At 39.8% G+C, this 12,069-nt stretch overlaps 1 protein-coding gene across 2 annotated transcripts in view; it reads right to left on the reverse strand.

Moving 5' to 3' along the window:
- HMBOX1 (homeobox containing 1) overlaps nucleotides 1-11,278 on the reverse strand; it is a 271,437-nt gene extending 260,159 nt beyond the window's left edge. The window contains exons 1-2 of one of the 2 annotated variants that reach the window (XM_006864337.1): nucleotides 10,653-10,964; nucleotides 9,915-9,942 (exon numbers count right to left, since the gene is read on the reverse strand). The gene's annotated coding sequence lies outside the window, so the exon portion shown is untranslated. Of the gene's footprint in view, nucleotides 1-9,914; nucleotides 9,943-10,652; nucleotides 10,965-10,993 lie in introns of those variants that run through there. The other variant, XM_006864338.1, reaches the window with a different exon arrangement.
- Nucleotides 11,279-12,069: the final 791 nt, after the last annotated feature.

A 12,069-nucleotide genomic window follows, 5' to 3' on the forward strand; every position in this document is an offset into this window, starting at 1 on the left:
CGAAAGTCGAGGCTTAAATTTTTTCTTCAGTTCCCCCAGCTTGAGAAATACTGACCGCGTTCTTCCCTTTTGGTTTTCTAACTCTAAATCTTTGCATATTTTATTATAGTATACATTAAATAATGTATCAATACTTAGGCTAGGAAAGTGAATTTAAAAACTGTGCCTGTCCTAAATTGGGCCATAATTTCCCTAGTATTACTTTTTATTTTAAGAGAAAAAAATTACTAGGGGGATTCAAAAAGTTCGTGGAAAAATTCTATTATCCTTTAGCCCCATTTTTTCAGGGACTTTCTGTAGCCTCCTCATAGAACCCAGACCAACAGAATACATTATCATTATCATTCTTCATATAGCAATATACTTTAAAATCCACAAAAAAGTATTTATTCTTGAAGACAGTAACAAATGCAAGTGTGTCTGAATGATGTCCCATTCATGGTACCGAGTATATGTTGTGTATAGCTAAAGTATAAGGTATAGGGCAGGTAGTGATAAAACATTACTAAAAAATGAACATAACATTTCTGGCATGAAATAATAATTATAATAATAGTTAACAATTATAATACACCAAAAACATTTTAATAATTCAACAGCATTCTAAGAGCTAGAAATAATTACATGATTGGATGAAGACTAAAAACCTACCATATGCAGATGATGCCACCTTGTTTGCTGAAAGTGAAGAGTACTTGAAGCACTTACTGTATTTTCCCAATGTGTCCATGTAAACAACACACCCATGTACATAATACACACAGCATTCATAGTAAGCTAACAGTCAAAGGTGTTGCAGTTTTTTGCAAAAAACAGATACATGTGTCATTTGTCCCAAAATACGGCTCTGGCATAGTGGTTATGAGTCGGGCTGCCAACCTCAATGTCAGCAGTTCGAAACTACCAGATGTTCCACGGGAAAAATATGAGGCTTTCTGCTCCCGTAAAGATTTACAGCCTCAGAAACCCTGTACAGGGTCACTATGAGTCGGAACCAACTCCACAGCACATAACAACAACAACGGTACTGATGAAGGTAAGATTGCAGTCTTCAGTAGGGAACAAATTCCTAAAACTGGACCAATAATCAGCATTATGATAAATGGAGAAAAGATTGAAGTTGTCAAGGATTTCATTTTACTTGGTTCCACAATCAATGCCTATTGAAACAGCAGTCAAGAAATCAAATGAAATATCACAGTGAGCAAATCTGCTGCAAAAGACCTTTGTAAGGCAATGATATCACACTGAGGACTAAGGGAAGCCAGATCCAAGCATGGTGTTTTCAATCATCTCGTATGCATGCAAAAGCTGTACAATGAATGAGACTGAGGAAGAATTGATGCCTCTAAATTATGGTGATGGTAAAGAATATTGAATACACCATGGGATGAAGAACAAATAAATATGTCTTAGAAAGCTCCTAAGAAGCAAAGATGCCAAGACTTTGTCTTGCTTATTTTGGACATGTTATCAAAAGTGACTGGTTTCTAGAGAAGAATATCATGCTTGATAAAGTAGAGGGTCAACAAAAAAGAACACATTCCTCAATGAGATGGACTGACATAGGAGCTGCAATAATGGACTCAAGCAAAGCAACAACTGTGAGGATGGCACAGGACTAGGCAGACAGTGTTTCATTCTGTTGTACATAATAGGGTTCTGCATCAGAAGCAACTCTATAGCCCAATTCCAGGAAATAGGTACTGTTTTTGTTTTGTTTTTTTGTCACCATCCAACAGCTAAGTAAAAGAAGCTCTGGTGGCATAGTGGGCTATGAGTCAGGTTGCTAACTGCAAGGTCAGCAGTTTGAAACTACCAGCTGTTTCAAGGAAGAAACATGAGGTTTTCTGCTCCCATAAAGATTTACACCCTCAGAAACCTGTACAGGGTAGCTATGAGTAGGAACTATCTCAACAGCATATAACTACCATTACCACCATAGCTAAGTATCTGAGATCCAAACAGATTAAATTACTTTTTCAAGGTCATATGGTTGGTACATGGTAGAATCAGGATTTGGACAGACATGGTGCAGTTCAATGAATGGCTTATATATGGTCTTTCCAGTCATGGTCTTACTACACCTACAAAATGATTGGCTGGGTCTATGAAAATTGAGTAACTTATGATCTACCAAAGAGATCCTGTGAGGAGGACTATGCCTTGTAAATGACAAAAGGTAAACTTACATAGTGGGAATCAAGATGAGGCTGTCTGCTCCCCTAAAGATTTAATTAAGAGTCTTGGAAACGCTATATAGGTACAAGGTCACTACGAGCCAGAACAGACTCGATGGCAGTAATCTGTTTTTTGTTTTGTTTTTTCCTGAGGCTCATATAAAGGTCAAACCAAAGGAGTTGTGAGGGGACCTCACAACCATCAATAAGAGTCTGGCTAATATAATCTTCAAACCTAAACCAAAAATATGCCCTTGTCTTCTTAAAGCCCAAATTATAGTTCAGTTTAGCCAATAAAGAATGTCTACTTAGCGTAGTGGTTACGAATTGGGCTACTAAACTCAGGGTTAGAAGTTCGAAAGTACCAGCTGCTCTGTAGGAGAAAGATGAGATTTTCTGTTCCGTAAAGATTTACAGCCTTGGAATCCCTGTACAGGGTCACTATAAGTCACAACCGACTCCACAGCACATAACAACAACAACAACCTTAAGCATTATGCTTTCTTCAGACATAGCTAAAGAAAGAGGAAAAAAAAAGTAATCGGATATAATTTGATGAACTTGACCTACATCTATGGATGCAGACGCTCAAAAGAGGGAACAAATCTTTATAGCAAGGATCATTCCCACCCCCTCCATACACAGAGTATGGATGGGCAACTTGGACATTGGCTACCCAAAATGGGGTCGGGGGGCTACAAAGGCAAGAAGTGACTGGCTTACAAAATTTCAAGAGGGAGCCTAAATCCAGAGGGCATGCAGAGAGGTAGAATCTCCACTGAATAGTATCCAATCTGTCTGGGTAGGACGGATGAAAGGAGATGTGGATAGCACTCATGTGATACAAAAGTGAATAATTACTATCAGGATTGATTGTGAGGGTTGGAAATGTAAAGGTAGATGTTTTGTAGCAAAAGGAGGGGAGTAGTTGACTTTGCATTCCAGGAGCAGAGGGCCCTGGGACCATCAAGGGAGAAGAGTGGTGTGTGGGATCCTACCCAGAGAAGCAGTGACGCCAGAGATGGAGGCAGAGATGATGACGTGGAGAGATGGGAGCAGCTGGGAACTCCAGACCCAGAGAGGGAGAAGGGCTGTGTACTGATGACCGGGTGGCAGGCTTGCGGGGTATACCCTCTGGTTGGTTGATAATGTATGGAGGGAATTGTAACTGTGGCAATGTAATGATATACAATAGGATAAATGTAAAGTTAATATTCTCTCATGTAAACTATCACATAATTCACAATAAAACATTAAAAAAAAGATATATTTATATGGGATCAGACTGATAACAGCAACTTGAATGGTAAGATAGGAAATTTAAAGGACAGTGAATTTATGCTAATGGTAGAGTAATAACTCCAAAAAGAATGAATTAATGACTATATACATACACACACACACACACACACACATATATATATACATACACACATACATATATAAAGAACCTGAAGTGGACTGCAGCCTTTGGTTCAAGGCCCTGGGGTCCCTGCACTGAGAAGCTCCTAGACTCAGAAGAGCTGTAACATTAAAGATGGCATGAGACAGTAAGAATAGCAGTAGCAGGCTTGTTGGCATACCAAGCTAGAAATGAATGCTTTTCAGCAGGAGGTTTGTTAGGAGCTAAAAGAGCTGTAAAGGAGCTCAGATAGTGTTATGGTTACAAGTTGGGCTGCTAACCTCAAGGTCAGCAGTTCAAAACTATCAGCCATTCCTCAGGAGAAAGATGAGGCTTTCTGCTTCTGTAAAGATTTACAGCCTTGCAAATCCTATGTAGGGTTGCTATGAGTCGGGAAGTACTCCGCGGCACACCACCACTACCAAAAGAGCTGTAACTCTTGCCCGTGTGGGGCTAAGAGAAGCCTGAGTGTGCTCCATGCAGAGGCTGCACACCTCTCCCATTGGCAGTGGGGGCCCGGGTAGCATGGCAGCCAAGAGAGTCCCTCAGGCTTCAACAGGTTCATGGAACTCGGTAGAAACTTAGAAGGGTCTAGAGGCAGACTCAGAAGATTATATACTGGAGTCTTCTCACCAGTGAGGCAAGGTTCAGTGAGGCTCAGTAGCAAAGCAGAAGCCTCATGAAATGTGTAAGTAACCGGATGAAGCAGTGAAAAAAGCATATGATCTGAACCCCAGTGTGGCTGCCATGTAACATAAGAATGTTGTTGTTTTTAGGTGCTTGCATGGTACCAAGGAGCTCTGGTAGCGTAGTGCTTATGAATCGGGCTGCTAACCTCAGGGTCAGCAGTTCAAAACTACCAGCTGTTCCGCGGGAGACAGATGAGGCTTTCTGCTCCTGTAAAGATTTGTAGCCTCGGAAACCCTGTGCAGGGTTGCTATGAGTTGGAACCGACTCCACAGCATATAACAACAACAACAAGATGGTACCAACTTATAGCAAACCTTATGTACAACAAAATGAAGCACTGCCCCATCCTACACCAACCTCAGAATTATTGCTACACTTGAGCTCACTGCTGCTGCCAAAATGCCAATCCATCTCATTTGGGGTCTTCCTCTTCACTGACCCTCCACTTTACCAAGCATGATGTCCTTCTCCAGGGACTAGTCCCTCTTGAGAAGGCTAAGTGTTTCCCCTTTGGGAATATGTTATTGTGTACTTTCTATAAATAATAATGACTTTCACTTTGCAAACACTGCATGTCTCGTATGTCTGGCTTGATCACACATGAACACAATACCCATGGCATGGCTGATGCCACTGTGTGCACACATCTCATTCCTAGCAGTCTCATGGCTGCCTGGAAGTTTGAGGTACAGCCTGTCTGCATATGTACTGCAGACAGATGGGACGTGAATGCATAGGTAAGAGAAGAGTTTGGATTTAAAAACTGGAAGGCTGGGGAGCTGCTGAAGGCTTATGGGCAGAGTAGTGGCTGATAATAAAATTGACATTTTATTTTAGCAAGATCCTTCAGCTAGAAATGCAGAATGACTAAGGACAAAAACAAAGCAGGAAGATTAGCTTGGACTGATGTAATAAACCAGAAATGACGAAGGTCTAGATTAAGAGAACAGCAATAGAGTAAAAAGAAGACAACAGATATAAAGGGAGTAAAATCAACTTGGCCTCATGACTGGTTGGGTAGAATACAGATGATTCCAAGGCTTGACAGACTAGGCCCAAACAAACAACTTCACATTTTAAACTATTACTACTTAATCAAATTTTTAAGCAGATACAGTGTTAAATCATACTAATTTCAGCAATACTCACTGTACTTGATTTTTTTCTCTATGAAAAATATGACATATATATTAACATTACTGCTGCTTGGTAACTCCATACTCATTGTTTAGTATATGTTTATGGCAAAGAGAGTCATTAAATGTTTTCTATAAACCCTATGCAGACTAACACTGAACATAAGATGAACAGAGGCACTAGAGAATATATCCAATATGTGGAATTTAGTGAACATTCTTATTATAATCAGCATTCTTGCCTTAAGAACAAACAAAATTCCCTTTGAATGGGACTGTTGTTAAATGCCTCATAAGGAACCTATATATGGTTTCCAAGGATCAAGGAGTAGTTGGTGAGTTTGAACCACCATCCTTGCAATTCAAACTGACTTAACAGTCCAGAGCATTATCCTGCAGCACCATATATCAGGGCTCCTTGAATGGTTAAAATCATCTTAGCACATAAAAGAAATGTCTCAGGCCTTTTGTTTTAGAGTTTGAAAAAATTTCAACCAACCACTACAAACCTAACACCAGACTACCATTTTTTTCCTCCTTTTGTTTGCAAAGGTTAAAAATGTGTGTGTCCTTACAGCCCTAATTAAGGATCTATAAACATTTGTATTACAATTATGACCACCATTGGAAAAATGGTACAGTAACATCAATCTTAGTACCACTGTTAGGATAGAAGTATGCTAAAGTCAGGGCCACCAAGTAAATAAATGCTCTTAGTAAATGTCAAAGACAATGTTATGATAAATTTCAACTAGTTTTATCTAAGGTGAAAAAAAACAAGTTATTGAAATACTGGGTTACGTTTAAATAGACTCTAACTAAAAGTTTTGGAGTCCTGGTATGGTGCTGCAGGATAATGCGCTGGACCAAAAGGTCAGTTTGAGATGTATGGTCAATGGTTCAAACCCACCAGCCACTCCTCAAAAACCTTATACATGGTTTCTGTGAGTCAGAAGCAACTTGATGGCACTTAATAGCTGCTACATGTTTGATATCAAATAATCACTTGAAAAAATCTTTACAACCACCAAACAAAAAATCTACTGTCATGGAGTTGATTCTAACTCATAAAGATCCTATATTGGGTTTCCAAGGCTATAAGCCTTTACAACAGGAGCAGACAGCCACCTCCTTCTCCCTGGAGACCGGAAGGTGGATTTGAACTGCTGACCTTGTGCTTAGCAGTCCAATGTGTAACCCACTACACCACCAGGGCTCTTTAAAACTATGCTGTTGTTGTTAAGTGCCATTGAGTCAGTTCCAACCACAGCAATTCTATGTAGGGTTTCCAAGGAGCGACTGGTGGGTTTGAACTACTAATCCTGTGGTTCAAATCAACCTTGCGGTCTAGTGCTTTATCCATAGCACTATACCAGGACTCCCCTTATTAACTATGTTGTTGGTACTTGCCATCCAGTCAGTTGCGACCCATAGTGACTTTGTATAGAGTTTCTGTAATTCACCAGAAATCTAACAATATGGTAACTGATGGTTCCATGATAGATTACTAGGGGTCCATGGAGAAGACCTTTGTTTGATTCCTGGTCGGTGTACCTCATATACAGCCCCACCATTTGTCAGTGGAGGCTTGAGTGTTTCTATAATGCTAAATAGGTTTCAGGATAGCTTCCAGAGTAAATTAGACTAGGAAGGTTTGGTAATCTAACTTCAGAAAAGTCTCTGAATCTCAGTAGTCTGATTCTGCTATGCATGGGATTGCCATGAATTGGAGTCAGTCTCAAAGGCAGTTGACTAGCTTAACAAGGGCCATTTGGGAAATAGTTGTGCCTATGAATCTCAATCACAAATTACTTAAGATACTATTTTGAGAAAACTCTCAACACCAGTAGCTTGTATTTTGAGAGGACATATTTTTGCTTCCATTATTTTGGAAGAATCTGTGAAAATAATGGTTTGAAGTGATACTGAATATTTCTATAGTTTCCATAATGTGGACAACATGTAGATGGTTAATCTTAGTTTCTAGTTTGAGCCACTGTTCAGTCTCCTGCTATCTGTGACTTAGTGACTTAAATTCCTTTATCAGCTGATAGATATACATATACCAACTTCATAAATAAACAAACATGTTGTTAAATGCCACTTAGTTGGTTAGACTCATAGTGATCCTATATAGATAGGGTTTCCAAGGAGTGTCTGGTGAGTTTGAACTGTCAATCTTGAGGTTAGCAGTCAGTGCTTATCCTACAGCGCCACACTAGGACTCCATAAACAAAATACAAGTGTTTATATATATGTGAATACAAGTATGGATGTATGTACATGACACTTTAAATTTTGTAAACCAGAAAAAACTTAAAACAACAAAATCAACACATTTTCACTTAGCACTTTAAAAATAAAATTTCTATAAATGTTCACATTTTCAAAAAGTTGGGCATTACATTGAAAATGAATTTATGAAAAATGACTTCTGTGATAAAGTTCAATTCCCAAGTGAAATAATTCAAGTTTATGATTCTATATACAAAAATAAAAAGCTGCAATGAAATAAACACAGAAACAGCAAATAAGATTTTACAAGCAACATAGTTGCTCTCTGAAACATTAAAAGTGGATGGACTAAATACATAGTCTACCGAACACCCAAAATGCACAAATTAAACATGAATATTCCTGGTGCATTTAAAAAAATAAAACTGAAAAATATCAATACCATTCCAATGAATACTTGCCACAATGAGACAGTGAGATTTATTGCAATATATTTTATAACCTACTTATACTTATATTAGTCGTATTTTAACAAAGGCTAGTAGAAGACTGAAATTTGTTTCTGCAGCAGTGAAAATGAAGCCTTACTGAAGACACTCAACATAAAGCTGATCCTAAAAGCTTCTTGATGCACATCTGTAAGCAGAAATAGTTGTGCAAATATATGCAGTACACAGTAAGCTAGCAACAGATTGAGTTAAAACAGTTTGGATTTTCAATTTCCCATAAAATAGGCAACATTTTTAGAAGTGATCAGATGAAAATAAATGTGTCTTTCACAGTTATGGGATGAAATTTTAAGTTGGCCAGGCACCAATGCCCTGATTTTCGACTTTTTCTTAAAGCAAATGACTTCCACATGCTGAGAAATGTTTTATGCTTTAACCTGCAGTAAAGGCTTTACATCATTTTAATGCCCCTCGCTTAAAATGCAACAGAATCACTCCAACAAATGCAAGGAATATATTGGGTTTATACTTAATGATTTCAATAAGGCTACTTGTCAAAAAGTTTAATGAGAGCTTTTCCCATGGTAAATAACTTTACATTTCCAAAGAATAAAACAAATGAAAGGATTGTTTTGAGCTAAGGATAGGTGGAAGACAAAGCATTCTCATATTTTTGACTCTTTTAGAGGGTTTTTTTCCTAAAGTAATTATTATTAAACATTTGAAAACCCTATGACTAGCAGAATTATCTTTAGGCAAAAACAAAACAAAAAACCCCCACTCTATTACATAGTCAATATAGGATTTGTCTTCAGTTTTTGCAAAGTACTACTTCACAATAAGATACAAAGTTAAAAGAAATAATTATGTTAATCCTATCTATAACAAACTAGTCTGGGCTTTGAATTGACATATTCTACATTCTTAATTCATGATTTACAAAACATCAATTTTTTTCTATTCAGGTCAATCTAAATATATGCTACCTCACACTTAAGAGTCAGCTTATCTGTGTGAATGACCAACTGCAGAAATTTCATATTGTATCTATGTGAAATTTAGTTTTTACAGACTCTAAGATCCTTTCTGATAGATGGCAGTATCAAGAATTAATAAGTTTGGGGTTAAATATATAAATACATTATATTATCAACAATCTAAATAGAAATTATGAGAATTCTTTTAGTCATTTAAAAGTCCATTACACTAAAAAAAAACATAACAACCCTCAAATAAGGCTTATTAATGAACTTCTACTGCAGATGGAAGTACAAAATCTACTTTTAAATTCTCCAATTGTAATGGTGCTGAATATAAAAGACAATAGAGGTTGCAATCTCTTCCCTTTATAACTGTAATCGAAACTAACAAAAAAATCAGAATTCAAAATTTCCAAACTACAGCTAATAACTTAGCCGTACAATTTATAAATAAGTTTAATGAATAGCATTGCAATCCTGTTGTAATAATTACCTGTGGCATAAATGCAAAATTAAAAACGAATGCAGAGCCTTTTGATCTAGCGATGTATGTTTAAGGATTTAAAAAACAAAACAAAACACAGAAATCTTAACCATATTAACTCAAACTAATTTTTTAAAAAAGGCTCAGGAGGCATTATGTTCATCCAGGAAGAGAAATGTTGTACCATGGGAAGGAAGGAGTTTCTAAAGCTGAGAAATAAACTAGTCACATCACTGTGCCCTATTTGATACATGAGGATTTTTGAGCATCAGAGTACATAAAAAACAGTAATCACTTGATACCATTCAACTTCATATATTCTATCTTTAATGCCAACTGCATTCTTCCCTTCACTCACCCAATGCTTCCTCAATCTTCCATACCAGCTTTCAGGCAAATGCGAGGCAGAACAGGGTGGGGTAGAAGAAAAACACAAGCAGCGCCTTTCAGCTACCCCCAAATAATTTCCAAACAGTTTTTCCTACTAAGAAAATAAGTCGCCTTATCTCAAGATACACAAGAGTTGTTCTGTGTCATTAGACACACAGACACACATACACAATTCGGCACTCCGGACCCCCACCCCACGTCCCCAAATCTTAATTATTACTATATTTAACACGAAGACTACCTACTGTTTGGGGGTGAAGGTGGGCGGAGGACTCCTTTCAAAGTTGCCCCAATAGTGTAACCAAAACACGGTTCCGGAATAAAATATTAAGAACACTTTTCCTTTCCCACCTAGCTAGCGACTTAGGGATGCAAAAATCCATCACCATACCACATCATCTCTACAATTCTCTCCGGCCGGAGTTTGGGGTGGAGATCCGGCCAGAGGAGGGGGCTGAGGCGGAGAGGAGTGTGAGCGGGCAATGGGACACAAACGAGTTGCTAACCCCAGCTACCCCGCACCACGTCGTCAGCCAAACGTCCAGGAGCAGGACCTCACGCACGCTTCTCAGTCCAGGCCCAGTTAAAAGCTGTATTTCTAGCTATCTAACTTCTTATCTCTAGACATTTATCCAATACACATATGTAACACAAGTATACGTAACAGTTTGAAACACAGTTATGCATACCTAGCAAACCCACGCACCTCAAAATCACCTCACAGTTTCCCCAACTCCAAACAGGAGACCCCACCTCCCGGATTCAAACCTTCCGCCCATAGTGGAGGAAACAAGGAGAAAAGAGTTGGGAATAAGCCGATGCCTTTCAATTACAGCACCCTATAAACTGCCCCACCCCAAATCCTAAGTCCGGGTCACCCACTCAGAAGCCCCCGCTTTCTCTCTCCTCTCAATTCGGCCACAGAGAGACCCTTCCCCATTCCACTCACTTTCTCCCCTAAACCTCTGGGGAAAATATTTAAAAGTAAGGAGAAAGCAGTGAGGATAGAGACTTGAGGTAGTCCGGCTTCAAAACCGCTCGACTCACCTCAGAATCCTTGTTGAGTTCTCTCCGCCCGGCACAGCCCCCTCCCCAAAGTCCCGGTACGAAGGGCTGAAATAGGGAGGAGGGGAAAGCTGGAGGGGGAGGGGTGTCTTCCGCGTGGGGCGCCCGTCGGGAGGGGACAAGGAGGGGTTGAGGCCAGCACAGGAAGAGGAGAAGGGGGATGGGAGGCCCCTATCTCCTAGTCTCCCCCCTGAAAACCTCTCTTGTCTCAATCACATCAGACTGACTGTCTTTGTCTGGCTGACAGCCGCCATATTGATATCAACAGCCCCGCTCCCACCTGCTGCAGCAGGGTGGGTCTGGGAGTTGTAGTTCTTGCCTCCCTTGAGTAAATGCACGGAACTCGGCATCTTGAGGCCCTAGAGAACTACAACTCCCGGCAAGTCCTGCATCCTTCTGCCTGCCCACGGGGAGGAGGGGAAAGGGATCCAGAGCCACGGGGACTACACATCCCATAATACCATGGGTCCCAGGCCTAATGGGGGGACATGATATCATGCTGGGGTGAAGAAGGAGGATGAAGAGGCGACGGGGATGAATTTGAGCTGACGGAAGGAGTTCAGAGGGGAAAGGGAGGGAAAAAAAATGCATATATGTATATATAGATAAACACATGACCACAGTTCCCATGATGCATCTAGGGATGACTACATTTCCCATGATTCTTCGATGTAGCCGGGTAAGACAGCTTGTCCCGTAATGCTCTCTGCGGGTTGGTGGCGGAGATTGAACCGGAAGACCCTTTCTGGGTTTCAGGAGTCGAGTGACTGCTATTGAACAACAAAAAGTCCGATATGAAACTGGTGAGTCTCCACTCCTAGGTCAGAGGTCCAAGGTGGTGCCATATCCTTTTGGACTTCGTCGTTTCCACCTTGGGAAGGGAACCGTCGGGAGGAGGGATGGCTGTTTCGGAACTGGAAAGTAGAGCGAACTAAAGAAAGCCGCTTTTTGTTGTTGAATAGGTTAAGTTCTTCCCCACCCTCTTTTCTCTTAACAGAAGATCTTATTCGTATTCATTATCAGGACCCTTTAGTCAGAAAAAAGGTCGAATGTCTCAT

The sequence above is a fragment of the Chrysochloris asiatica genome, unplaced genomic scaffold, assembly GCF_000296735.1.
Source record: "Chrysochloris asiatica unplaced genomic scaffold, ChrAsi1.0 scaffold00064, whole genome shotgun sequence".
In the NCBI taxonomy this organism is placed as follows: domain Eukaryota; kingdom Metazoa; phylum Chordata; class Mammalia; order Afrosoricida; family Chrysochloridae; genus Chrysochloris; species Chrysochloris asiatica.